This window comes from Glycine max, chromosome 12, assembly GCF_000004515.6.
Source record: "Glycine max cultivar Williams 82 chromosome 12, Glycine_max_v4.0, whole genome shotgun sequence".
NCBI classification, from domain to species: Eukaryota; Viridiplantae; Streptophyta; class Magnoliopsida; order Fabales; family Fabaceae; genus Glycine; species Glycine max.
In genome coordinates, this window is record NC_038248.2 from 29000106 (window position 1) to 29006105 (window position 6000).

Below are 6000 nucleotides of genomic sequence, written 5' to 3' on the forward strand. Positions count from 1 at the left end.
CCGATCAGTTTGGTTTTTGCGCAAGAGTTTAAACAACGGCTCACAAATGGCGGTGAGCTGTGATATGAATCTGGCAATATAATTCAAGCGCCCCAGGAAACCTCGGACTTGCCTCTCCGTACGGGGTTCTGGCATCTCAAGGATAGCCTTCACTTTTTCGGGGTCTACCTCTATCCCTTTCTGGCTTACAACGAAACCAAGCAATTTCCCTGATTTGACCCCAAAGGTACACTTAGCGGGGTTCAACCTTAATTGATATTTCTTAAGCCTTTCGAACAACTTCCGCAGGTTGACAAGGTGTTCTTCCTCAGAGTTAGATTTAGCGATTATGTCGTCCACGTAGACCTCGATCTCTTGATGCATCATATCATGGAACAAAGCTACCATGGCCCGTTGATAAGTTGCCCCGGCGTTCTTGAGTCCAAAGGACATCACCTTGTAACAGAACGTTCCCCACAGGGTGACGAAGGTAGTCTTTTCCATATCCTCGGGCGCCATCTTTATCTGATTGTAACCAGAGAAACCATCCATGAAGGAAAACAAAGCGAAATTGGCCGTGTTATCTACGAGGATATCGATGTGTGGTAACGGAAAATTGTCCTTGGGACTGGCCCGATTCAGGTCCCGGTAATCTACACACATTCGTACTTTCCCACCCTTTTTAGGAACTGGTACGATGTTGGCAACCCATTCTGGATACCGAGCGACGGCCAGAAATCCAGCGTCAAACTGCTTCTTCACTTCTTCTTTTATCTTCAAGGACGTTTCGGGTTTCATCCTCCTCAATTTCTGTTTTACTGGGGAACACCCGGGATTTAGAGGCAATCGGTGCTGCACAATGTCAGAACTCAAACCGGGCATATCTTGGTATGACCAAGCAAAGATGTCTTGGTAGTCTTTTAGCAGGGTTATTAATTCTTCACGGATAGGTGCGGTAATGCTGTACCTATCTTTACTTCCCTCTTTCCACTGCCAATTCCTAAGTCTACTAGCTCTGTTTCTTCTTGATGAGGCCCCATTTCTTGGTCCTCATGGGCAACCATTCTTTCTAGTTCCGAAGGAAGTCCCACCTCCTCATCTCCTTCATCTTCCGTTTGGTTCATTTCTTGCTCGAAGTTGATAGACGGGTCCCAGGTATTAGTACCTTCGGGGGACTCGTCATCGGATCTCCCGTTTCAGAAAAAGAAGTAAACATGCAAATGAATGAGAATGGGTAGAGACCAGGAACAGATGAAGAAAGATCCTTGTATTATAAATTCAAAGACAAAAGACGCAAAGCCTTAACAAAATGAAAACTCTAAAGCCTAGGCCCAACTATAGAGCTTTTAAAACCGTAAAGGTTTACATTATGCTTGTTGCGTAAATGCCGGGGCGTTCCTCCACCCGCCAATTTCCCAGTTGGAAATCAGGAGGGCATGGTCGGACCAAATCCAAAGTACTTGGAACATCATCTTCACATATCGCGACCACTTGACCTTCGTCTCCCAGACCCGCACTTATAAAACTTCTACTTATGTGGCAGGGCGGGCTTCCTTCACTTTCTTGCCTCCAACGCGAGCTCTGACCACTGTTCTTCCTTCCCGCGATGCTTCTTTTCATGTTTGCCTGAGTGGGCTTATAGCCTAAACCATACTTCCCACGATTTCCTTGGGTTTTTATCAGGCTAGTTATGCCGCCATTGTCTTTGCCTAAACCCATCCCGGGTTCATAACCGTTCCCCAACATAACTCGGGCCATCATTACCGCCGCATCGGACAGACAAGGTTGCCCAAAGAGGGAGTCCACGGAGGAAATGCTGACCACCTCAAAAGACTGGAAAGCGGTTTCTAACGATTCTTCTGCGGCTTCCACATAAGGCATGGAGGATGGGCAGCTTACCAAGATATCTTCCTCGCCTGACACGATGACCAAGTGCCCCTCCACTACGAATTTCAGCTTTTGGTGGAGTGTAGAAGGCACAACACCCACTGAGTGGATCCACGGGCGCCCCAACAGGCAACTGTAGGGTGGGTTAATGTCCATTATTTGGAAGGTGACTTGACAGGTGTGAGGGCCTATTTGTACTGGGAGATCGATCTCTCCCCTAACCTCTCGGCGAGTGCCGTCGAAGGCCCGAACCACCATCGAACTTGGTTTTAAATGGGAAGCATTGAATGGTAACTTGTCCAAAGTGCTCTTAGGCATCACGTTTAAACTGGAACCATTATCGATAAGTACCTTGGCCACGATATGGTCCATACACTTGACTGATACGTGTAAAGCCTTATTATGCCCTCTCCCCTCGGCGGGGATTTCTTCTTCGGCGAAGGCAAGATAGTTATTGGCAGTGATATTGTTGACCAGCCCTCCGAAACCTTCTACCGAAATATCTTGGGCCACGTGAGCCTCGTTCAGCACTTTTACTAGCAGAGCCCGATGAGGCTCGGAGCTCATAAGTAACTCTAGCAGCGAGACCCTAGCCGGGGTTTTGTTGAGCTGTTCGATAACCTTGAATTCGCTCTGCTGAATTATCCGAAGGAACTCGCTGGCTTCCTCTAGCGACACCTCCTTTCTACCATCCCTTTTCTCTGGGGGCCCCTTTGCTGGAATATCTTTATTCGAAGCGTGGGGTGCTTCGCCATCTTGTTCCTCCACCACCTTTCCTTTTCCCTTGACGTCAGCGGGTTGGACCGGTAGGTCCGGAGGTGCGAACACACGACCACTACGGGTCACACCACTCAGTCCCGTGATATTTGTTACTTTAGCCGACAGCGAGCTGACGTCTGTGACCTCTTCTTCCTTCTTCTCCGGAGGTGTATATCTCCACGGGACCGCGTGACTATTCTGGTACGGGAAAGGAACAGGTTTGACCATTAAGGGATGCCCAGGCTTTTGCGAGGCTGCACTTTTAGTAAAGTATATCACCAAGGGTTTGGGCTTCGCAATACCGCTCCCCTCCGTAGATTGCATGCATATATGCGGCTCTTCTTTTCCTTTAATGCCGACTTCTAGTCGACCTTGGTCTATCATCCGTTGCAACAATTCCTCTACTTCCAAACACGTCTCCATGTCATGCATCTCGCCGGGATGTAGCAGACAGGAATCCTCCTTACACCCACTATGGGGAATTACCCCTCCTTTTTGTAGGGCCTCAAAGATAAACCTCCTAGGGGCTGCCACATCTCTCAACGGTTTAGACCTGTGGGGCCTATCGGATTCAACTGCATTAACAGCTCCCCCTCCATGATTGGCGAGCGGGTTGGTCCTCACATTGGGCCGATCCTCTTGGAAAGTCAGCCATCCGGCATCCATTAGATGTTGGACCTTGTATTTAAGGGCCATGCATTTTTCGATGGAATGCCCCGGGGCACCCCCATGGTACTTGCAAGTTGCATTAGGGTCATACCACTTCGGGAAAGGGGGTTCGAAGACCCTTCCGGGAGTTACCACGGCCAAATGATTGGCGATGAGGGATGGTAGAAGATCTTCGTACGTCATTGGGAGCGGGGTGAATTCCGGCAACGGTCTCGGAGGGAAGTTCCTTGTCGTGTTGGAATTACCGGCTGGTCGAGTCGCGTTCGGAGTTGGAACTTGGGGAGCTTCCCTCAGGGTGGGTGCCTTAGGCTGTACGGGTGTTGAGCTAGAGGCGTTCCCAGCAGGAGCCGAGAAGCTTGGGTGATGTTGCGCGTACTGATGGGTACCATGAGGTGTTTGCTGGGGTTTGACCCATGCGGGCGTTGAAGAGACGGCATGGGCATCTCCTTCCTTCCTTTTTGCCCCTGTTGCCCCGATTCTTTTGGCGTTCACGTTTGTGGAGGAAACGTAATCAAACTTTCCTCTCTTCAATCCCACCTCGATTCTTTCCCCGGCAAACACCAGATCCGCGAAGCTGGACGGCATGTAACCCACTAGCTTCTCATAGTAGAACACTGGCAGAGTGTCTACCATCATGGTGATCATCTCTCTCTCAACCATGGGAGGAGCTACTTGCGCCGCCAAATCCCTCCATCGCTGCGCATATTCTTTAAAGGTTTCACCCTCTTTCTTGAACATATTCTGCAGTTGAGTACGGTCCGGAGCCATATCAGAATAGTACTGATACTGCCTTAGGAAGGCGGTAATCAGATCCTTCCAAGTACGGATACGGGAAGCTTCCAAATTAGTGTACCACACTACCGCAGCTCCGGCCAAGCTATCCTGAAAGAAGTGTATCAACAGCTTTTCATCTTTAGAATGGGCGCCCATCTTACGGCAGTACATTTTGAGGTGGTTTTTGGGACAAGTCGTCCCTTTATACTTGTCGAAGTCCGGCACTTTGAACTTCGGGGGAATAACAACATCGGGTACTAAGCAAAGATCCGTCATGTCTGCAAACGGATAGTCCCCAAATCCTTCCACAGCCCTCAATCTTTCCTCCAGGAGATCGAGCTTCCTCCTTTCTTCAGTTGTCGGGGGCGGCCCTTCCATAGACAAAACTATTGGCGATGCTGCGAGGTTGGGTTGAGGCAACGTGCCCGGTGCCGGCCCTTCGGGGATCGGGGGATAAAACTCGACATCCCTCCGAGCATAATCTTGAGGGTCTTTATGGACTTCGTCGGGCTGCTGAGGAGGCTCTTTTTCATGGACGGGAGAAGCAATGTGGCCCGCATCTTCTTGCAAGATGGGTGGTGAATAGTTGGGCGGCAGTCCATAAGGGTAAGCCGTTCGGTTGTATCCCAGGTGAGGGCTGCCATCGTGCCCCAGTGTGTCCCTTCCCCGTCCTACTATGTTTGAGGGAGGATGGTGCGTAGTTGCCAAGGGAGTCGGGTCTGCTTCGGCAGCCGAACTGACAGCGGCGGCAGTGGCCGCGTTCTTCTCCATGAGCTGTTTCATACCTAACATGGCCTCCATCATGGAGGCCATTTGTTCTTTCAGAGCCGACATGTCGGCTTTCATCTGTTCCTGCGTCTCCTCTTGATCACCCATCGTTCTAGATTTGGATCTGGTGCGATAGGGATCCCTTGCGGCGCGTTTAGTTATGGTGTTTTCCCTAAAAAACCAAACGTGAGGAGTGGGTAAAGAAAGAAAATGCATGCTAGAGATGAGATATAGGAGTGATTTGATTTGCACAAGCTTTTTTTGGAGTAAGAACATGGGACCAACTCATTTTATTTCAAAAAAAGAAATCATATCTAGTCAAGGTCTGAGAGACCATACAAGTTTCCTAACGATTTCTAATTATGTGGGCCATTAAGTCTATCATATGCTGACAATAGCCGAGAAGCCCATGGATCTCTTCGGGGGCGGAGTAGGTGTCTGCCATCGCCTTGGCCTTGGCTAACAATCGGGGAAGTTCTTGACTCCCGTTCAAGGTAAGAGCAAACCGACCCACCCACATGGTTGCCTCTCGGTGTAAAGAGTCGATCACCCTTCCTCTAGCCTCTTTTTCCGCATATACTTGAGCATACTCATCCGCGATTCTATGCTCGTGGGCCGTGGCTAGACCTAACTCTTCTTCGTACTTGGCGATGATAGCTAACATGTTGGTCTCTGTCTCGCATAAACACTGAGACAAGCTTCTTTTGGACCTTGAACAAGTCATCAACTCCTCTTTCAGAACCATGCCATGTGCTCGCGATTGGTCCCTTTCTTCCCTTCGCAACTTGAGTTCACTATTGCTACCCCATAGAGCTCCGCGAAATTTGTTCCGGCCATACTCTTCCTTGCGAGCCCTCTTGGTCTCTCGTTCAAGGGCTCTTGCGGTAATTGCATTCTCTTCCCGTAACCCGGCACACTCCTTCCGAACGTGTGTAGCAGCCAACTTGAACTTCTCCTTGGCGAGTTTTGCCTTTCCTAACTCGCTTTTGAGAGCTTGGACTTCCTCGTCCTCTTCCGGTGCTTCAAAATTCTCTTCGCTGACGACTTTTAACTTGGCGAGCCAATCTAAACCTCGTATGCGAACTTTCAGCCATTCGTGGTACCCACCAATGATGCCATTACGAACGCCTCTAAGCTCTTGATCTTTCCTTAACGGGGTTTCCC